We start from the raw sequence: 24140 nt of genomic DNA on the forward strand, positions 1-24140 counted from the left end.
GACTCATAAAAATATGACTCAGAGTTAACATGCTGTTCACTCAGTTACCTGAAGGACGGGTCAGACACTACCACACTGGTGTTGTAGCTGTGATGAAAAGTTTAGCACCAGAATGTAGGTACAAATTCCCTCAGTTTTTTTATGTTACCAAATTTTCCCAAAACTCTTAAACATATGCTCTGAATTAAGATTCAAATATGTCTGCAGAAAAAATTGGGCGGCAGCTATGACATGACACCTTGACTTTAAAAAATATAGGTTTTTGTTATTGAATGGCGCCGGAGGGGATGGCTACTGTTTTATGGGTTCCTAACCAACTTTGATATTTTGTGTGTTTTTCCGCATTGTTTGTAACTTATTTTGGACATAATGTTGATGCGGCCGTCTCTTATGACTGAAAAGAGCTTCTGGATATCTGAACTGCGATTACTCACCTCGAACTGGACAAAGATTTTTTCTTTAATGAGTCGGACGCGAAGGATATAATGTTGCTCCAAGACAAGGCCCAAATCTCTGTAATTCGCATGAAGAAAATAAGGAAATARAGGGGGCGGAGAGCAGGGTGCCTTGTGAGAATTTGTTGGCGAGTGTGTAAACTGCCTCTACCATCCGTTCTATTAGCCAACGTGCAATCAKTGGAAAACAAACTGGATGATCTCCATTTGAGAATATCCTACCAACTGGACATTAACAACTGTAATAACTTATGTTTCACAGAGTCGTGGCTGAACAACGACACGGATAAGATACAGTTGGCTGGGTTTTCCGTGCATTAGCACGACAGAAGTTTACATACACTAAGTTGACCGTGCCATTAAACAGCTTGGAAAATTCCAGAAAATGATGTCATGGCTTTAGAACCTTCTGATAGGCTATTGACATCATTTGAGACAATTGGAGGTGTACCTGTGGATGTATTTCAAGGCCTACCTTCCAACTCAGTGCCTCTTTGCTTGACATCATGGGAAAATCAAAAGAAATCAGCCAAGACCTCAGAAAAAAATTGTAGACCTCCACAAGTCTAGTTCATCCTTGGGAGCAAATTCCAAATGCCTGAAGGTACCACATTTCATGTGTACAAACAATAGTACGCAAGTATAAAACACCATGGGACCACACAGCCATCACACAGCTCAGGAAGGAGACTCGTTCTGTCTCCTAGAGATAACGTACATGAGAAAAGTGCAAATCAATCCCAGAACAACAGCAAAGGACCTTGTGAAGATGCTGGAGGAAACGGGTACAAAGTATCTATAGCCACAGCAAAACGAGTCCTATATCAACATAAGAAGGCCGCCTAGCAAGGAAGAAGCCACTGCTCCAAACCGCCATTTAAAAAAGCCAGACTACGTTTGCAACTGCCATGGGGCAAAGATCGTACTTTTTGGAGAAATGTCCTCTGCTCTGATGAAACAAAAATAGAACTGTTTGGCCATAATGACCATCGTTATGTTTGGAGGAAAAAGGGGGACGCTTGCAAGCCGAGGAACACCATTCCCACTTGTGAAGCACGGGGGTGGCAGTATCATTTTGTGTGGGTGCTTTGCTGCAGGAGGGACTGGTGTACTTCACAAAATAGATGGCATCATGAGACAGGAAAATTATGTGGATATATTGAAGCAACACTCTCAAGACATCAGTCAGGAAGTTAAAACTTGGTCGCAAAAGGGTGTTCCAAATGGACAATGACCCCAAGCATACTTCCAAAGTTGTGGCAAAATGGCTTAAAGATAACAAAGTCAAGGTATGTGGAGTGGCCATCACAAAGCCCTGACCCAATCCTATGGAAAATTTGTGGGCTGAACTGAAAAAGCCTGGGGAGCAAGAAGGCCTACAAACCTGACTCTGAATTTTGACCCATTCCCCTAACTTATTGTGGGAAGCTAGTGGAAGGCTACCCGAAACGATTGACCCAAGTTAAACACTTTAAAGGCAATGCTAACAAATACTAATTGAGTTATGTAAACTTCTGACCCACTGGGAATGTGATGAAAGAAATTAAAGCTCAAATAAATCATTCGCTGTACTATTATTCTGACATTTCACATTCTTAAAATAAAGTGGTGATTCCACTGACCTAAGACAGGGAATTTTTCTAGGATAAATGTCAGGAATTGTGAAACTGAGTTTAAATGTATTTGCTAAGATGTATGTAAACTTCTGACTTCAAAACTATATATATGTATACAGTGGGAGAACAAGTATTTGATACACTGCCGATTTTGCAGGTTTTCCTACTTACAAAGCATGTAGAGGTCTGTAATTATTATATAGGTACACTTCAACTATGAGAACGGAATCTAAAACAAAAATCCAGAAAATCACATTGTATGATTTTTAGTAATTAATTTGCATTTTATTGCATGACATAAGTATTGATACATCAGAAAAGCAGAACTTAATATTTGGTACAGAAACCTTTGTTTGCAATTACAGAGTATACTCGTTTCTGTAGTTCTTGACTAGGTTTGCACACACTGCAGCAGGGATTTTGGCCACTCCTCCCTACAGATCTTCCAGATCCTTCAGGTTTCGGGCTGTCGCTGGGCATAACGGACTTTCAGCTCCCTCCAAAGATTTTCTATTGGGTTCAGTCTGAACTGGCTAGGCCACTCCAGGACCTTGAGATGCTTCTTACGGAGCCACTCCTTAGTTGCCATGGCTGTGTGCTTCGTGTCGTTGTCATGCTGGAAGACCCAGCCACGACCATCTTCAATGCTCTTACTGAGGGAAGGAGGTTGTGGTCCAAGATCTCGCGATACATGGCCCCATCCACTCCCTCAATACGTGCAGTCGTCTGTCCCCGTTTGGCAGAAAAGCATCCCCAAAGAATGATGTTTCCACACTCCATGCTTCACGTTGGGATGGTGTTCTTGGGGTTGTACTCATACTTCTTTTCCTCCAAAAACGGCGAGTGGAGTTAGACCAAAAAGCTCTATTTTTGTCTCATCAGACCACATGACCTTCTCCCATTCTCCTCTGGATCATCCAGAATGGTCATTGCAACTTCAGACAGGCCTGGACATGCCATGCTTAAGCAGGGGGACTTGCGTGCGCTGCAGGATTTTATCCATGACGGCGTAGTGTTACTAATGTTTTTCTTTGAGACTGTGGTCCCAGCCTCTTCAGGTCATTGACCAGGTCCTGCCGTGTAGTTGCTGGGCTGATCCCTTGCCTTCCTCATGATCTTGATGCCCCACGAGGTGAAATCTGCATGGAGCCCCAGACGAGGGTGATGACCGTCATCTTGAACTTCTTTCCATTTCTAATAATGCGCCAACAGTTGTTTCCTTCTCACCAAGCTGCTTGCCTATTGTCCTGTAGCCCATCCCAGCCTGTGCAGGTCTACAATTTTATCCCTGATGTCCTTACACAGCTCTCTGGTCTTGGCCATTGTGGAGAGGTTGGAGTCTGATTTGATTGTGTGTGGACAGGTTGTCTTTTATACAGGTAACGAGTTCAACAGGTGCAGTTAATACAGGTAATGAGTGAGAGAACAGGAGGCTTCTTAAAGAAAAACTAACAGGTCTGTGAGAGCCGGAATTCTTACTGGTTGGTAGGTGATCAAATACTTATGTCATGCAATAAATGGCTAATTAATTATTTTAAAAATCATAACAATGTGATTTTCTGGATTTTTTTTAGATTCCGTCTCTCACAGTTGAAGTGTACCTATGATAAAAATTACAGACCTCTACATGCTTTGTAAGTAGGAAAACCTGCAAAATCGGCAGTGTATCAAATACTTGTTCTCCCACCTGTAATATATATATACACATAATACATACACACACACACACACACACACACACACACACACAGTATACTGTAATGTTGGAGCTAGAATCATTATCACTTCGCTGAACCTGCGATAACATATGAAATGGGTAAAACAGTGTTGTGGACAGTAAAGTGACCAGTGTTCAATGACAAGGTACAGGGTGGAGTACCGGGTGGTAGCCAGCTAGTAACAGTGCAGTATACCTAACAACAGCTAGTAACATGTGCACGCCGAGGAGSTTGAAGCTTTCACCCTCTCCAGTCGATGTAGATGGGGGGTGTGACCTTGCTGCGGTCTTCTGAAGTCCACGATTAGCTCCTTTGTTTTGTTGATGTTGTGGGAGAGTTTATTTTCCTGGTATTACTCCTCCCTGTAGGATGTCTCGTCGTTGTTGGTAATCAGGCTTACCACTGTTGTCTCGTCTGCAAACTTGATGATTGAGATGGAGACGTGTGTGGCTACGCCCTCATGGGTGAACAGGGAGTACAGGAGGGGGTTAAGCACCCACCCTTGTGGGGCCCCCCATGTTGAGGATCAGCGTGGCGGAGGTGTTGCCTTCACCACCTGGGGTTGGCCTGTCAGACCCAATTGCACAGGGTTCAGACCCAGGGCCCCAAGCTTAGTGATGCGCTAGGATAGCATTATGGTGTTGACGGCTGAACTGTAGTCCATGAAAAGCATTCTTACATAAGTATTCCTCTCGTCCAGACGAGATAGGGCAGAGTGCATTGCGATGGTGATTGCAACATCCGTGAATCTGTTGGGGTGGTATGCAAATTCGTATGGGTCTAGGGTGTTTGGTACGGTGGACGTGATATAATCCTTAAATAGCCTCACAAAGCACTTCACGATGACAGAAGAGAGTGTTATGGGGCGATATTCATTTAGTTAAGTTACCGTTGCTTTCTTTGGGTATTATTGGGCTCAACAGACTGGGATAGGGAGAGACTGAATATGTCCGTAAACCTGCTCTTGGGATGCCGTCTGGGCCGGCAGCCTCTCGAGSGTTACTCTCGTCGGCCACGGAGAATGAGAGCTCACAGTCCTCGTGATCGGCGGAGGGTGGAGGCCCGCGCCAGCAGCTCTTGTGTTTTCCTCAAAGCAGACTAAGGTAGCGTTTAAGCTTGTCTGCACTTTGGCTGGCTTTCCCTTTATGGTTTGMGATTTGTCCCTGTACTGTCGTTTTTCCTCTTTGATTGCCTTCCGGAGGGCAAAGCTGGTCTGTTTGCACACGTCCATGTTCCCAGCCAGTGATGCCAACTTAGCAATTTTGTTTCTAGATTTAGCAACTTTTCAGACTACCCTGGCAACTTTTTTCCCAAACAGCAACAAATTTAGCTAATTAAAAAAATGTATTTGGAACTTTTAACCACCTTGAAAAAGTGACTCAAATGCTAAAATGCACTCATTTTCCATCTAAATGACACAAAAACGATTTTCTCTGTCACACACTCAGTCACAACACACGTGCCTGGCTGCAGAAGTGCATTGTGAGTGACGTCAGCAGCAGGTGCTCAGCTCGTGCACAGGCAGTATCAGGCCAGCAGCAATTTCAGTAAATTGCAAATCATTGTTGGCTGACTGCAGCAGCAGTAGTACGGGTTCGACGAGCCAAACCCAATGAATATAGTTGCTCACGAATGTTTGATCTTGAACAGAACTTACAACATCAATCAACATGTCTCAATCAAAATTGTACAGCCAGAAGTACAGAAAAGAGTGGGAGTCTGTATCTGAACAAATGTCAAATCATATTTTTTGCCAAGATGGCCAGTCAATTTGAGAAACGTTATTCTGTATTCTACGTAATGACGCAGTTTTACGTTATCACYCAATGACATCACAACATKATTTAMCAACTTTTAGCAACAAATCAACCTGCCTCTAGCAKCTTACCCTGAAAATTAGTTGGAAACACTGTTCCCAGCCACCTTGTCGTGGTTAAAAGCAGTGGTTTGCGCATTCAGTTTTGCGCAAATGCTGTCATCTATCCACGGTTTTTGGTTTAGATAAATTTCATGCACTTCCTGATGAACTCTGTCACCGAGTCAGTGTATGCTATTCTCAGAGGCAACCCGGAACATATCCCCTGTCCACATGATCAAAACATATTCAAGCTATTTTCCATTTGGTCAGACCAACGTTGAACAGTCCTTACCACACGGTACTTCCTGTTTAACTCTTATGGCTGCAGGGGCAGTATTGAGTAGCTTGGATGAAAAGGTGCCCAGAGGTGCCCAGAGTAAACTGCCTGCTCCTCAGTCCCAGTTGCTAATATATGCATATTATTAGTCTATTTGGATAGAAAACGCTCTGAAGTTTCTAAAACTGTTTGAATGATGTCTGTGAGTGTAACAGAACATCATATGGCAGGCAAAAACCTGAGAAAAAAAATCCAACCAGGAAGTGGGAAATCTGAGGATTCAACTCATCGCCTATCTAATACACAGTGGGATATGGGTCATTTTGCACTTCCTACGGCTTCCACTAGATGTCAACAGTCTTTAGAACCTTATTGATGCTTCTACTGTGAAGTGGGGCCGAAGCAGAGGGGATTGAGTAGGTCTACCTAGACCTGACCATGCGCGTTCATGTGAGAGCGAGCTCTGTCTATTCGCATTTCTGAAGACAAAGGAATTCTGGTTGGAACATTATTGAAGATTTATGTTAAAAACATCCTAAAGATTGATTCAATACATCATTTGACATGTTTCTACTGACTGTTATGGAACTTTTTGACATTTCGTCTGCTTTTAGTGAACGAGCTTCGTAACTTTGGATTTGTTTACCAAACGCACTAACAAAAGTAGCTATTTGGACATAAATGATGGACATTACCGAACAAATAAAACATTTATTGTGGAACTGGGACTCCAGGGAGTGCATTCTGATGAAGATCATCAAGGGTAAGTGAATATTTATAATGTTATTTCTGACATCTGTTGACTGCACAATATGGCGGGTACCTGTATGGCTTGATTGGGCTCTGAGCGCCGACCTCAGATTATTGCTTGGTTTTTGCTTTTTCCGTAAGCTTTTTTAAAATCTGACACAGCGGTTGCATTAAGGAGAAGTGGATCTAAAATTCCATGTATAACACTTGATCTTTGATCAACGTTTATTGAGTATTATTTGGAATGATGTGGCTCTCTGCAAAATCACCGGATGTTTTTGGAACTACTGAACATACCGCGCCAATGTATACAGAGATTTTTTGATATAATATGAACTTTACCGAACAAAAAATATCTGTATTTGTGTAACATGAAGTCCTATGAGTGTCATCTGATGAAGATCAAAGGTTAGTGATTKATTTTATKTRTTTCTGCTTTTTGTGACTCCTGTCTTTGGCTGGAAAAATGGCTGTGTTTTTCTGTGATTTTGCGGTGACCTAACATAATCGTTTGTGYTGCTTTCGCTGTAAAGCCTTTTTGAAATCAGACACTGTGGTGGGATTAACAACAAGATTACCTCTAAAAGGGTATAAGATACATGTATGTTTGAGGAATTTTAATTATGAGATTTCTGTTGTTTGAATTTGGCGCACTGCACTTTCACTGGCTGTTGTCATATCGATCCAGTTAACAGGATTGCAGCCCTAAAAAGTTAAGTTTGGAGGTGTGATTTGATTTGCCTAAGGGAAGATGGGCGAGAGCCTTGTAGCCGTCCCAGAGGGGGGAGTAGCAATGGTCCAGAGTCCTGCACGATTAGCACATGAGATGTGTTGATAGAACTTCAGTAGCGTTTTCCTCAGATGTCCTTTACTAAGTCCCCAGCTACAATAAATGTTGCCTTAGGATATGRGGTTTACAGTTTGCACAGAGTCCAGGGGGGAACCTCACATATTCCTGCTAATGGGTCCTTTTACATGGAAATGCCCAACTGTGAAATGTAATGTTGATTACAGAAAAGGAATTGCCCATGGCTTCGCAGCATGAAAGCCACTGATTTGTTTATTGAAAGGTTGCGCTCTAGAAGTTCTSGCTCTCTTGAAAAGCCCTCTTTCTACAAAGTCAAACTTAAAAACAATGCAAACATGCACATTTGTTTGTGTGCTGAAGAAAGTTGCTACCAAGTCCGTGTTGGGTTAGGTTGGTATCAATTAGAGCTACGAGGAGATGGTGTCTTACAAGTTAGCGAATCGTCTCCCCTGAGCGACACACCCTACTCCTTATCAAGTGCACTAAGTAGGGAATAGGGTGCCATTTGGAATGCTGCCCTAGATGTTTCTCAGTCTCATTAACAGGACTGGGAGAGAGGCTAACCAAAGAACAAGACTCGAAATGTCACCACGTGMTAAGTTCAGATCCATCACACGAGACAAAGCAGTGCTAGGCCAACAGAGGAGGGATGGAGAGAGGGATGAGGAGGATGGAGCCGCATGGTTAACAGAGTAACATATTGCAACCTTGGATGGGAACACATAATGGCAAGCAACAACTCATTTACAAAGCCACTACAAGAGACCATGTGATAAGTGCGTAACACATTGATTTAGACTACATATAGAATCCTTCAAATGCTTACTGTACATCAGTAGTATTAGGTTGGCATGTTATAGCACCGCGGTTGTTGACATCAGTCTAAATTAGAATTACTTATAAATTATCCAGATGTGTTTCAGTCCTCCAAAAGACTACGCAACAATTAAGCCCACTGAAATAGACTAAACGATGAGAAAATGACATGTTACTTAAATGACTGTGCAATCAATAGCTCCAAACCTGGTCAACGCATAACGGAGTCGATCACGTCAATGGGTTCTATTGTGAAAACTGTGTAGGCCTTTCAGTGTCAGTCCTCAGATTGACTGTTTGGTACGCTCCTACTAATCACCCTCCCTTTACAGAGCCTTTATTGTGGAATGTTGTGTCATCGGTCTCTTCCTCTCCCATAACGTATCACCATAACAACCATGCACGTTCTGAAGTGTCAAGCACCATCTCACGTGTCAAGCTTTAACCGAGGTAACCAAATGATAGAAAAGTCCAGATGGGCACATGCATAGTGTACAGTGTGAATGAAAGTGTATGKGAGTGTGTGTGTGTGGGTTTTAGACACGTGGTCAGTCCTTGTTTCAAGTCAAGGGATTGCCACCCACAGTCCTTTTGGTAGCACCAACAGCAAGGGTGTGAAACAGCAGGGAGATGGTGCCAATGATGTGTGTGTGTGTGTCTGCCTGTCTGTGTGGTCAGTCTGGGTGTTTAATGGCAGAGGAATAGGAAAGTGGTGTTGAAGTGAAACCCTTCAGTGATTGTCCACAGTGTGGGTGGCCCTGGGAGATATTTAACACTCCCACAGACTGGCAGACAGCTTAGTGTTTCTCTTAGCTGGAAAGCTGTTGGAAAAAGGACTCAATATCAAAGTCGACCTACACTTAATTTCAGCTATAGTGGAACTGCCATCAACTATACGGGAGCAGGAGTAAGTTGTAAAAAGATTTGGACATGCCTTTGGCCAAACAAATGTGATTAAAGTTATTTTTTAAATACAAAATTGTGTAAGATAAGAGGTTGTCTGGTTAATCGTTGTGGTTTGTTTAGGTTGTTWGCGGGGTCATGATGGTTTGTGGGGACATGAGTATTTCTGAGGACTGCAAGTGGTCAATATCCAGGGTTTGCTCATAGAGACCTGTAGAGCCGATGTCAACTTGAATCACACCATATCCCCCCCCTGAAAATAAACGTTCATAATTAATGAACTGAGCAAAAAAAAAAGAAACGTCCTCTCACTGTCAACTGCCTATATTTTCTGCAAACTTTACATGTGTAAATATTTGTATGAACATAACAAGATTCAACAACTGAGACATAAACTGAAAAAAAGTCCCACAAAGGCATGTGACTAAGAAATTGAATAATGTGTCCTGAACAAAGGGAGGGGGTGGGGGTTAAATCAAATAGTAACAGTCAGTATCTGGGTTGGCCACCAGCTTGCATTAAGTACTGCAGTGCATCTCCTCCTCCTGGACTTGCACCAATTTGCCAGTTCTTGCTGTGAGATGTTACCCCACTCTTCCACCAAAAGCACCTGCAAGTTTCCCATACATTTCTGGAGGAACGGCCCTAGCTCTCACCCTCCGATTCAACAGGTCCAGACTGCTCAATGGGATTGAGATCTGGGCTCTTCGCTGGCCATGGCAGAACTGACATTCCTGTCTTGCAGGGAATCACACACAGAACAAGCAGTGTCATTGTCATGCTGGAGGGTCATGTCAGGATGAGCCTGCAGGAAGGGTACCACATGAGGGAGGAGGATGTCTTCCTTTAACGCACAGCGTTGAGTTGCCTGCAATGACAACAAGCTCAGTCCGATGATGCTTGTTGACACACCGCCCCAGACCATGACGGACCCTCCACCTCCAAATTAATCCCGCTCCAGAGTACAGGCCTTCGGTTGTAACGCTCATTCCTTTGACGATAAACGCGAATCCGACCATCACCCCTGGTGAGACAAAACCGCGATCTCGTCAGATGCAGAGCATTTTTGCAGTCCTGTCTGGTCAGCAACGGTGGGTTTGTGCCAATATCAGACGTTTGGCAGTGATGTCTGGTGAGGACCTGCCTTACAACAGGCCTGCAAGCCCTCAGTCCAGCCTCTCTCAGCCTATTTCGTACAGTCTGAGCACTGATGGAGGATTGTGCGTTCCTGGTGTAACTCGGGCAGTTGTTGTTGCCATCCTGTACCTGTGCCGCAGGTGTGATGTTCGGATGTACCGATCCTGTGCAGGTGTTGTTACACGTGGTCTGCCACTGCGAGGACAATCAGGTGTCCGCCCTGTCTCCCTGTAGCGCTGTCTTAGGAATCTCACAGTACGGACATTGCAATTTATTGCCCTGGKCACATCTGCAGTCCTCATGCCTCCTTGCAGCATGCCTAAGGCACGTTCACACAGATGATCAGGAACCCTGGACATCTTTCTTTGTGTTTTTCAGAGTCTGTAGAAAGGCCTCTTTAGTGTCCTAAGTTGTGACCTTAATTGCCTACCGTCTGTAAGCTGTTAGTGTCTTAATGACCGCTCCACACAGGTGCATGTTCATTAATTGTTTATGGTCCATTGAACATGGGAAACAGTATTTAAACCCTTTACAATGAAGATCTGTGAAGTTATTTGGATTGTTACAAATTATCTTTGAAAGGCAGGGTCCTGAAAATGGGACGTTTCTTTTTTTGCTGAGTTTATCTTGAAATTAGTAACACACTGCCTCTGCAGCAATAAAAAAAAAAAAGTTTTGCATAAGCATATTTATTTCTTCAACACACTCACTCATCACAAATTGTTATAAAGCTAGTTACAGTGCCTCCTAAAGACATGTCAATCATTGGGGAACTAGGGTAGGCTATTAGTTGATCATTTATGATGATTGTTGTAAATCTGCTAGTTAGCTAGCTCAATTTTTTTTTACCGATTGTGATTCATCTTAAATAATACCTTCTTAATATAGCCTAATATCAATAACCTTCTAACTCATGATACAGTATATGGCTGGCTGGCTAGTGGCTTGTGTGGATATTTTAGTATTCGTTGGTTAGCTAGAGTCTAGACTACATGTGTTCAGTGCTTAAATTTGTAAATCGAGGTGCCGGAACAAAATGTGAGCATGAGATGATGACCAGGGGAGCTCTGAGATACCAGAACGTATGATTAATAATTGTTTTAATTGCATGCATATAATCGCTGTTGTGTAGTGGCATAGAGCAGTAGTGTAGAGATGGTAACAGAAGTTGCACACCTGGGGACCATTTCTAATAACCTAGGGTCCTGGTCATGCAATTGTAATTCATTTTACATGACTGGAGACTTTGGCAGAATCRTTTTTAATAGCAGCACAATTTTTTGGAAATCACAGTTTACTTTGACACTGAAATCTGAGATTTGAGAAAACAACCTCATCTGGAATCCATCAATAGCCTCGGTGTGCGGCGACACGCACTGTACAACATGAGGAGGAAATTACAGTCCAAAAAAGGGCTTTCCAGTTTCACTGAGTCACCCAATCATGAGCAGCTCACCTGCTGGCGATGGCCAATGCGCTTGTACCAAAAGCCTAACTCTCTAGTTTTACTTTGTAAAACAATGTTCGRTCAATAGGCCTATTCGGTGCTGAAATATTTTGGTAGCCGACACCAGACAGATTAGAGTAGAAGCCCTTTGCTTTACAACCTGTGTCTTCCAACGATTATATTTGTAATATGGCAAAAGGCCTGTTTTGTCTGCATGCTGATCARTGCAGATTTGTCGCACATTCCCGACTGTAGCTTTATCATTGTTATTGGGCTACACACAATCCACAGCAATCCACAACCGTCCCGTAGCACTCACGTCTGTAGCCATGAAGTGCTTTGAAAGGCTGGTCATGGCTCACATCAACACCATTATCCCAGAAACACCAGACCCACCCCAATTTGCATACCGCCCCAACAGATCCACAGATGATGCAATCTCTATTGCACTTCACACTGCCCTTTCCCACCTGGACAAAAGGAACACCTATGTGAGAATGCTATTCATTTACTACAGCTCAGCTTTCAACACCATAGTGCCCTCAAAGCTCATCAATAAACTAAGGACCCTGGGACTAAACACCTCCCTCTGCAACTGGATCCTGGACTTCCTGATGGGCCGCCCCCAGGTAGTAAGGGTAGGTAACAACACATCTGCCACACTGATCCTCAACACAGGAGCCCCTCAGGGGTGCGTGCTCAGCTCCCTCTTGTACTCCCTGTTCACTCAAGACTGCACGGCTAGGRACAACTCCAACACCATCATTAAGTTTGCCGATGACACAACAGTGGTAGGCCTGATCCCCGACGATGACAAGCCAGCCTATAGGGAGGAGGTCAGAGACCTGGCCGTSTGGTGCCAGGACAACAACCTYTCCCTCAACGTGAGATGATTGTGGACTACAAGAAAAAGAGGACCGAGCACGTCCCCAATCTCATCGACYAGGCTGTAGTYGAGCAGGTTGAGAGCTTCAAGTTCCTTGCTGTCCACATCACCAACAAACTAACATGGTCCAAGCACACCAAGACAGTSGTGAAGAGGGCACAACAAAACCTATTCCCCCTCAGGAGACTGAAAAGATTTGGCATGGGTCCTCAGATCCTCAAAAGGTTCTAGAGCTGCACCATCGAGAGCATCCTGACAGGTTGCATCACTGCCTGGTATGGCAACTGCTTGGTCTCCYACCGCAAGGCACTACAGAGGTAGTGCGAAAGGCCCAGTAKATCACTTGGGACAAGCTCCCTGCCACCCAAGACCTCTATACCAGGTGGTGTCAGAGGAAGGCCCTAAAAATTGTCAAAGACTACAGCCACCCTAGTCATAGACTGGTCTCTGCTACTGCACGGCAAGCAGTACCGGAGCACAAAGTCTAGGTCCAAGAGGCTTGTAAACAGCTTCTACCCCGAAGCCATAAGACTCCTGAACACCATGTCTATTTTACACCACTGCTACCATCTGCTATCATCATCTATGCATAGTCACTTTAATAACTCTACTTACATGTACATACTACCTCAACTAACCGGTGCCCCCGCACATTGACTCTGTATCGGTACCCCACTGTATATTGTCTTGCTATTGTTATTTTACTGCTGCTCTTTAATTATTTATTATTATTTTATTAATTACTTATTTTTATCTTTTTTTAACTGCATTGTTGGTTAGGGGCTCGTAAGTAAGCATTTCACTCTAAGGTTTACACCTGTTGTATTCGGCYCATGTGACTAATAAAATTGTTTTTGATTTTGAAATTATAGGCCTACTAATGGTGCATAAAGCTATTCAGGATTATTTTAGGAACAGACAGCAATCATTTTATAACTTTGRCGAATTTCCTCTGTCCAGTGTCTGTGTTCTTTTGCCAATTTTAATCTTTTATTTTTATCGGCCAGTCTGAGATATGGCTTTTTCTTTGCAACTCTGTCTAGAAGGACAGCATCCCGGAGTCGCCTCTTCACTGTTGACGTTGAGACTGGTGTTTTGCAGGTACTATTTAATGAAGCTGCCAGTTGAGGACTTTTGAGGCGTCCGTTTCTCAAACTAGACACTCTAAAGTACTTGTCCTCTTGCTCAGTTGTGCACCGTGGCCTCCCACTCTTACTATTCTGGTTAGAGCCAGTTTGCGCTGTTCTGTTTAGGGAGTGGTACACAGCTTTGTACCAGATCTTCAGTTTCTTGGCAATTTCTCACATGGAATAGCCTTCGAATAGACTGATGCGTTTCAGAAAAAAGTTATTTGTTTCTGGCCATTTCGAGCCTGTAATCGAACCCACAAATGCTGATGCTCCAGATACTCAACTAGTCTAAAGGCCAGTTTTATTGCTTCTTTAATCAGAAACAACAGTTTTCAGCTGCCCTAACATAATTGCAAAAGGGTTTTCAAATGATGAAWTGGCCTTTTAAAATTATAAACTTGGATTAGCTAACACAACGTGCCATTGGAACACAGGAGTGATGGTTGCTGATAATGGGCCTCTGTACGCCTATATAGATAATCCATTAAAAAAATCTGCCGTTTCCAGCTACAATAGTCATTTACAATATTAACAACAATATTAACAATATTAACATTTCTGATCAATTTGATGTTATTTTAAATGGAGACATTCTTTTGCTTTTCTTTCAAAAACAAAGACATTTCTAAGTGACCCCAAACTTTTGAACGGTAGTGTAGTTAGTGYCAAAAGTGTCTAGGCAATCAGGATAGATAATAAACAGCATCACTGTATGTGAAGAGTGTGAGTTGGTGTGGCATCAATATGCATGTGTGTGTATATAGGAGTGTCATTTGTGAGGAGAGTCCAGTGAGTGTGCACAGAGCCAAAGCAATCCCGTGTGGCTCAGTTGGTAGAGCATGGCGCTTGCAACGCCAGGGTTGTGGGTTCATTCCCCACGGGGGGACCAGGATGAATATGTATGAACTTTCCAATTTGTAAGTCGCTCTGGATAAGAGCGTCTGCTAAATGACTTAAATGTAAATGTTAAATGCAATAGAGTCAGTGCAAGTGTTTTAATAGAAGTGCCTTTGGMCACTCTTCAATTCACGCTCCAATTCTCTGCTGTGACAAATCACACAGTTAATTACACAATCAATCAAAATCAATCTATAAAGCAATGGTGCCCATGCAGCGACTGGTCAGGTAATATTCCAGCCAGCATCAGAGTAGCCACCAGCCCTTTCATGACTCATCATTCCTCAACGAGGACAAGTGATGCCATCATTCGACAAAATTCTCCAGGTTTACTGCTCCATAGTTACACCTTCCATTCATCAAGCCAGACCAGAGATGGCATCACTCAAATGGTTGGCTGGCATCTGTGCACTGTTTTGGGGCATGACACGCTTTATGAATACAGGACCTGACCTCTTCATTTTAATCCAAACATTAAAAGCAAACTCCTGAAACATAATTGACCCCAAACCTGCATAGAAATAACTGAAAATCAAGCATCTAGTGGATCGGCACAGTAAAATTGCACCAACACAAAAAAAGAAGTTAGCGCTTCATTTCGTGACTGCTCAGCTGTGCTAGTGGTGCTCGAACAAAGCCAAGATAATACCAATCCATGGGATTTCAATCAACCGGATGCTGAAAAACTCTAACAAATGAATCATCTCCCCCTGATACGGCCGGCTTTCAGCTATAATCTAGCTCCAGGCAACGTTCTCTCCCTCCCTGCCTTTGGAAGCTTAGGCAGTTCCAATCTCCTGAGAAAATCCCTTTATTATACCAGGAGTTCTCAGTGCAGGTTCCATCAATTGTATGTGCACATTTGGCTACAGGAGTTGAGAAAGGACCCAGCAATGGTGGCTAAAATAAGATAAACCATTACTTCTGGCTAGCAGTTTCACCGCAAGTGAAGAAGACGTCTGAATGGTGAAATGGCTAACAACTGGAGATGACGGAAACGGCTCAGTTGGTAGAGCGCGGCCCATATAGTGGGTTCGATTCCCGGGTCCACCAGTACGTAAAATGCATGCACGCATGACTAAGTCGCTTTGGATAAAAGTGTCTGCTAAATGGCACATAATATTATTATGATATATATTACGTTGCATCCAAGATTTTTTTTAAAGCATAGTAATGCATGTACTGGTTCCAAAAGGTGCTGAACTCAAAGTGCAGTAAAAATCTTGAAAATATGACCTATCCCCACTCAAACATATTTTTTTACTTCCCTTAAATAGCAGACCTTAATGTATTTGGGTCATCAACAATCATGTTCATTATTCAATTGAGCAACCATTTTATCAACAAAAACACAACAAGGGTGTCGTTGTGTGTTCATATGTAATCGTGTGTAGTCACCAAAACATAGAGCAACACCGTGACTAAGACATACCCGCTGCTCCCGAACGTGAACAAGCGCCTCGTTAACTTGCCAGTCAGCGCGTTCAAAGCCCTACATCCTGTCTAATAACAGAGCACCCCTGGTGTCGAAAGTCCCATTGCAACTTCACGCACACACTTCATACACAGACCCGAATGTGTCAGTGACGCTGCACACTCCCCTGTCTCCGTCACTCCCTCCCCCTCTCTCACAGTCTTTATCCGTCTGTCTGTTTCTGTCTATCAGTCTGTCTGTGTCTATATCGGTCCATCGGTTTGTCTGCCCCTTAAGACATTATGCCAAAACCCACTGGCAAAGCGAGCTGCCACCAGCAACAGTTGCCTAAAGCAAGCATAGAGGAGAATTTGAGATTTAAAAAAAAAAATAGAGGAGAGCCCAACTTACGGAGCGATTCTGTGAATCCGATCGGAGCCTGGGCATGGGGAAGAGCCACATGACAAATGCATTCAGACGAGGAGAGAGCTGGCGAATGAGGGATAACGCGTGAGAGAGCAACACAGAGAGAGAGTGCAGGGGATAAAGTGAGGGAGAGCGAACCCAAAGAGAAAGGAAAAGGGAGTGGGAGAGAGAGGGAGAGCACTGGACTTGGCCTCTCCCCTCACTCTTTAGCGGCACCCATACAGGCTCAGCCCCCTGTCTGTCTGTCTGTCACCCGATCCGCCACATCAATAATGTAGRCACGGCTAAGAGCCCATTACAGACAGACTCCACATAGAGAAGAACAGGAGTACGTACACACAGAGAGAGACCGATGTGGGGGAGGGGGGKGCCAGGGAAGGTGAGAGATTGACACGAAAGGCAAAGGAGAATATGAATTGGAGATAAAGAGAGGAGTGGCAGAGAGAGTGGAAAGTACCAACAAAAAGGGGCGTCAAAATCAAGAGGGAGTAAGGAAAACGAGAAAACGGAAGATTCCAAAGAGCGAACGATCTGACCCGCAGGGAGAGTGAATTCTCAGGGAGGCATATCATCTGATCAATGKCTCCTAATCAAGCACTTTGCGGGGCCTGAGCCCAGCAGCTGTCCACTGCTTAGTGTGAGCTGGGTTGCCATGTTCGCAGTTTTCCAGAAAATGTTGCTACTTTGAAAACGATYTCGCGGGTTTTTGGGCTACTTCTAAATTGCACCGCGGCTGCCATGGCAATTTCTTAAAAATCTATATTTCACAGTGACCTGCTGCTGACTATCAGGCAATGAGGCAGCCTGTTTCTGAGTGTGTCAGTGAGTGGTTGCGAAGAGGTGTGTGTGTGTTTGTTTGTTCAGATGAGCGCTGCAGCAGGGAGCAGAATCACGTGAGAGAAACGAGAGCAGTACGCGCACACGTCGTGACAACTTTGTATCAGTTGTAGGTAGGCTATATTGATTGTCATTATGGAGACACCTATTTCCAACCCCTTTTCCATAAAACATATTAACACGCTAGAACTGATGTGCATCAAAAAATAAAGGTGACAAATCACAGGAAAASGACTTTAGGCGCTCTTTAGACCATTGGATAAATTTGCTCAGAGGTGGTTTAAACTGCATTATAATGTTGACTTTGCTTAGGAAAAACCATATCAAGCGAAGTGTTTTACATGCTGACCACATAACTCTGTCYCAAAATAAATGTACACATACATGTTATTCAATCATTGCACACCAACAAGCATCTGCGTAGCCAGGAGCTAAAATAGAACTTGATTCTATTTATGAAGCTTCATGCGCTGCAAGTCCCACCGCTCCCATCTCCTCATTGGGTTTTAGGAGCATATACCCACGTAGGTGATTTAAAGATGAACTGAGGTCCACACTCCAGTCCAGTTGGTGGTGGTAATGCACCTTAAAGTTGGTTGCCAACCGCCATATAAAGTCCAAAGAAGAAGCCTGAAGGAGGAGAGATTACTAGAAACTAACTCGGTTTACTCTTTTATCTGTGGATTAACTGTCGGAGTAGAGGACCTTGTGCATTTCAGGTGAAATAACAACCCAATGTTTATATCCCAGGACAWATTAGCTAGCAACAGCAAGCTAGCTAGCTAAATTGCCATATATGTTTCATGCTTTTCGACCTGTCCCCAAATGAATATAGTTGGTTCAGAGTTTTGATATTTCAACCTGCGTGTCCTGATGGRGTCTGGTGTGGGTGGACAAAATCAACATGAGCGGTCTGGTCAGCATGTTTACGCATGCTCAGTTTTTGGGTGTTGAGCGCTGCGAGAGTGGACATTTTGAAATGGAAGTTATGGAACTCCCTCGTGTGCTTCTGTTATCGGGGAAAAGTCGACAGTGAAACTGACAATGACAAAGTTGCATCTGTTGGCCAWCAATTAGCCTATTAATTTCTATTCCTATGTAGGCTATTTTAGGCAACAATTTTATACAATAAATACACTACATGACCAAAAGTATGTGGACACCTGCTCGTCGAACATCTCATTCCAAAATCATGGGCATGAATATGAAGTTGGTCCCCCCTTGCTGCTATAACAGCCTCCACTCTGTTCTTCTGACTGTTCATCATATTATTTTTCCTATCAGGTTACACTTTTCTAACTTTTCCGCTTTACTGTATCAAAGTCATCTTCATGCTATTACACATGTAGCCAAGCTCCCTTCCAAGTCTCAATCAAAAAGTGTTCTGATTGGCAAGGTAGGTGTGAGAGCAACACTACAGAGAACAGACCTGGGAAGAAGCCAGCTGTGGGTTTTCCAAAAATGGAATCCAAGAAATGTATCCAATCTGTTTGCGCAGTCGACGTTTAAATGGAAATGCGCGGATCCACTCCAACGTGAGCTATGAGGAAAACAATGTTGTCTGCCATGCTTATGAACTGTGACCACCATATTTGATACATATTTCTTGAACATACTTTTCCGTACGCGTCATATGTACAGAGATGAAAGGCAGACAATAGTTTTTACTAGCTAGCATCGCTCAAACATAGCAACAATTAAGTAAGCTAGTTCTGTTTGGTTTCCACAGCTACTGTAACATTTCCTGGTTGCCTCCCTACTTACAGTACTCACACGCTCTGTTTTATAGTCAATGTTTGGCTACAAGACTTTAGTCGAAAATATTTCTCAGACTGCAATATGCCCACTTTATTTGACTTGGGGTTTACCGGCCACATGAATTTGAATAAGTCCCCCTGTGAAATAGTCCTCCTCTTGCAAATGTTTTGTTTTATACTGTCAAGCTTTATGGGACACTGTGTGTGTGCATGCGTATGTGCACCAACCCTATGGCCAATAATCGAGCATCTCTTTACAGTGTTTAGTGTTAATGGCAAGACACCTGTCTCTTATACACATCTAGATGTGTATAAGAGACAGGTTTTATAGTCAATGTTTGGCTACAAGACTTTAGTCGAAAATATTTCTCCTGTCTCTTATACACATCTAGATGTGTATAAGAGACAGCTATTCTTCGCATTGTTTGTAACATATTTTGTACATAATGGTGCTGCTACCGTCTCGAAAAGAGCTTCTGGACATCAGAACAGCYATTACTCACCTTGAACTGGACGAATAATTTTTATTTAATGAGTCGGACGAGAGGGATTTACTCCAGACACCTGACGAGGCCCTCATCCTCGTCATTCGTAGGAGAAAGAAACTGAGATTTCGCGGAAGGAGATCGGGGTGCCTTGTAAGGATCCAGCGATGAGTGGACAAACTATCCTACCAACGGGACATTAAAAACTGTAATATKTTTTGTTTCACKGAGTCGTGGCTGAACGACTACATGAATAACATACATTGTGTAACCTGCCAGCTGTATCGGCAGGATAGAACAACAGCCTCTGGTAGGACAAGGGGTGGTGGTATATATATATTTGCAAACAGCTGGTGCACGATATCTACGGAGGTCTCGAGGTTTTGCTCATCTGAGGTAGAGTATCTCATGATAAGCTGTAGACCACACTATTTACCAAGAGTTTATTTTTTTTAAATCGTAGCTGTCTATTTACCACCACAAACCGATACTGGCACTAAGACACACACTCAATGGGCTGTATACGGCCATAAGCTGACAGTAAACCGCTCATCCAGAGGCGGTACTCCTACTGTGCGGGGAATTTAATGCAGGGAAACTTAAATCTGTTTTACCTAATTTCTACCAGCATGTTAAATGTGCGACCAGAGGGGGYAAAAAACTCTAGACCACCTTTACTCCTCCAATGGCATTGAGGAGTACACCACATCAGTCACGTACAGTGACTGTACGTACATACCCCAACCAGAAGCCATGAATTACAGACAACATCCACACTGAGCTAAAGGGTAGAATTTCCACTTTCAAGGAGCAGGACTCTAACCCGGAAAGAAATCCCGCTATGCCCTCCGATGAACCATCAAACTGGCAAAGCATCAGTACAGGACTAAGATCGAATCATACTACACCAGGTCCGACTCATCAGATGTGTCAGGGCTTGCAAACTATTACAGACTCGCTTCGAGGCAATTAACACTGAAACATGCATGAGAGCATCAGCTGATCTGAACYACTGTGTGATCACWCTCTCCATAGCCGATGTGAGTAAGACCTTTAAACACGTCAACAGTCACAAGGCCGCAGGGCCAGACGGATTACCAGGACGTGTACTCCGAGCATGCGCTGACCAACTGGCAAGTGTCTTCATTGACATTTTCAACCTCTCCCTGTCTGAGTCTGTAATACCTACATGTTTCAAGCAGACCACCATAGTCCCTATACCCAAGAACACTAATGTAATCTGCCTAAATGACTACCGACCCGTAGCACTCACGTCTGTAGCCATGAAGTGTTTGAAAGGCTGGTCGTGGCTCACATCAACACCGTTATCCCAGAAACCCTAGACCGAGTCCAATTTGCATACCGCTCCAACAGATCCACAGATGATGCAATCTCTATTGCACTCCACACTGCCCTTTCCCACCTGYACAAAAGGAACACCTATGTGAGAATGCTTTTCATTGACTACAGCTCAGCATTCAACACCATAGTGCCCTCAAAGCTCATCAATAAACTAAGGACCCTGGGACTAAACCCTCTCGCAACTGATCCTGGACTTCCTGACGGGCCGCCCCCAGGTGGTAAGGGTAGGTAACAACCACATCCGCCACGCTGATCCTCAACACGGGGGCCCCTCAGAGGTGCGTGCTCAGTCCCTCCTGTACTCCCTGTTCATTCATGACTGCATGGCCAGGCACGACTCCAACACCATCATTAAGTTTGCGATGACACAACAGTGGTAGGCCTGATCACCGAACAACAACAAGACAGCCTATAGGGAGGTCAGAGACTTGGCCGTGTGGTGCCAGGACAACAACATCTCCCTCAACATGATAAGACAAAGGAGATGATTGTGAACTATAGGAAAAGGAGGACCGAGCACACCCCCATTCTCATTTATGGGGCTGTAGTGGAACAGGTTTAGAGTTTCAAGTTCCTTGGTGTCCACATCACCAACAAACTAACATGGTCCAAGACAGTCGTGAAGAGGGCACAACAAAAACCTATTCCCCGCAGGAGACTGAAAAGGTTTGGCATGGGTCCTCAGATCCTAAAAAGGTTCTACAGCTGCACCATCGAGAGCATCCTGACTGGTTGCATCACTGCCTGGTATGGCAACTGCTCGGCCTCCGACCGCAAGGCACTACAAAGGAATAGTGCGTACGGCCCAGTATATCACTGGGGCCAAGCTCCCTGCCATCCAGGACCTCTATACCAGGCGGTGTCAGAGGAAGGCCCCTAAAAATTGTCAGACTCCAGCCCCCTAGTCATAGACTGTTCTCTCTGCTACCGCACGGCAAGCGGTACGGAGATCCAAATATAGGTCCAAGAGGCTTCTAAACAGCTTCTACCCCAAGCCATAAGACTCCTGAACATCTAATCAAATGGCTACCCAGACTATTTGCATTGCCCCCCCTCCCACGCTGCTGCTACTCTCTGTTTGTTATTATGCATAGTCACTTTAATAACTCTACCTACATGTACATATTACTTCGACTATCCGGTGCCGCGCACATTGACTCTGTATCGGTATCGACACCCTGTATATAGCCTACTATTGATATTTTACTGCTGCTATTTAATTATCTAACTATTATTGTAATTTTCTTTACTGCATTGTTGGTTAAGGGCTTGTAAGTAAGCATTTCACAGGTCTAAACCTGTTGTATTCGGCGCATGTGACAAATACAATGTGATTTAATACATTTCTTTAGAAAGTATTCATACCCCTTATTCCACATTTGTGTTACATTCTGATTTAAAAATGTATTAAATATATATTTTTTCTCACCCATCTACATACAATACCCTATAATGATAAAGTGAATACATGTTTTTTGGGAAAATTAAATACAGGAATATCTAATTTATATAAGTATGCACACCCCTGAGTCAATACTTTGTAGAAGCACCTTTGGCAGTGATTACAGCTGTGAGTCTTTCTAGGTAAGTCTCAAGAGCTTTCCACACCTGGATTGTACAAGATTTGACCATTATTATTTTCTAAATTATTAAAGTTCTGCAAATTGTTGGTTGATCATTGCTACACAAACATTTTCAGGTCTTGCCATAGATTTTCAAGTATATTTAAGTCAAAACTGTAACTCYGCCACTCAGGAACATTCACTGTCTTCTTGGTAAGCAACTCCAGTGTATATTTGTTGTTGTGTTTTAAGTTATTGCCCTGCTGAAAGGTGAATTCATCTGAGTCTAGTGAAAGCAGACTGAACCAGGTTTTCCTCTAGAATTTTGCCTGTGATTAGCTCCATTCCTTTTTCTTTTTTTATTCCAAAAAACTCCCCAGTCCTTAACGATTCCAAGCATACCCATAACACGGTGCAGCCAACACCATGCTTGAAAATATGGAGAGTGGTACTCAGTAATGTGTTGTATTCGATTTGCCCCAAACATAACACTTTGTATTCAGTACAAAAAGTGAATTGCTTTGCAACATTTTTTGCAGTAGTACCTTAGTTCCATTTGCAAACAGGATTGTTTTTTAATATTTTTATTCTGTACAGGCTTCCTTCTTTTCAATTAGGTTCGTATTGTGGAGTAACTACATTGTTGTTGATCCATCCTCAGTTTTCTCCTATCACATCCATTAAATAACTTCACCATGCTCAAACAGGTATTCAGTCTGTTTTTTATTTAATTTTTTCACATCTACAGTACTAATAGGTGCCCTTCTTTGCAAGGCATTCGAAATCCTCCCTGGTCTTTGTGGTTGAATCTGTGTTTGAAATGCACTGCTCAACTGAGGGAACTTACAGATAATTGTATGTGTGGGGTACAGAGTTGAGGTAGTCATTAAAAAATAATGTTGTACACCATTATTGCACACAGAGCGAGTGCATACAACTTATGTGACTTGTTACTCCTGAACTTATTTTGGCTTGCCATAACAAAGGGGTTGAATACTTACTCTTTATTTAACATTTATTTGTAAAAATGTTGAGGAACATAATTCCCCTTTGACATCGTGGGGTATTGTGTGTAGGCCAGTGACAAAAAAATCTAKATTTAAATCAATTTTAAAATCAGGCTGTAACAAAACATGGAAAAAGTCAAGGGTTATAAACACTTTATTAAAGGCATTTACATCCCTTTAAGAAGCGATGTGTTAGAAAACTGATTCAAAGGTTACGAAATGCCGGTTCACAAAGACGTTTGACTTATTCTGAAAATAGCTTTAAATCTGACTGAATTGATGGGTCATCTCCTTCAGCCTATCAAACTGCTATTCATGTATCTGCGTGACATTGACCTACACGTCAGATAACAACTGTGCACTCAGTGCGGGAGATGCAGCTGCTCGCTCGCTCGCGCCAACGTGTGGTAGGCCAACCCTATCCCTGTCCTAATATAGGTAGGAGCTGCACCTTCAGCATTCAGATGTTTGTAAAATGGCTTACGCAATATTAGATCACAGGCTTTATTAATTGAGGGACAACCAATATAATTTACTACCGGAGTGGACACAACTTACATCTTGCTGATTGGGGCTTTTTGATTGCCAAGTT

At 43.3% G+C, this 24140-nt stretch overlaps 1 protein-coding gene across 2 annotated transcripts in view; it reads right to left on the reverse strand.

Annotated features, from left to right (window-relative positions):
- The window catches only part of peak1 (pseudopodium-enriched atypical kinase 1), a 250762-nt gene that overhangs the window by 119961 nt on the left and 106661 nt on the right, over window positions 1–24140 (reverse strand). Inside the window, exon 1 of one of the 2 annotated variants that reach the window (XM_023984743.2) lies at window positions 16524–16952. The exons of the other annotated variant lie outside the window; for it this stretch is intronic. The gene's annotated coding sequence lies outside the window, so the exon portion shown is untranslated. Of the gene's footprint in view, window positions 1–16523; window positions 16953–24140 lie in introns of those variants that run through there. 2 annotated transcript variants of the gene reach the window in all.

The sequence above is a fragment of the Salvelinus sp. IW2-2015 genome, linkage group LG4q.1:29 (assembly GCF_002910315.2).
Source record: "Salvelinus sp. IW2-2015 linkage group LG4q.1:29, ASM291031v2, whole genome shotgun sequence".
In the NCBI taxonomy this organism is placed as follows: domain Eukaryota; kingdom Metazoa; phylum Chordata; class Actinopteri; order Salmoniformes; family Salmonidae; genus Salvelinus; species Salvelinus sp. IW2-2015.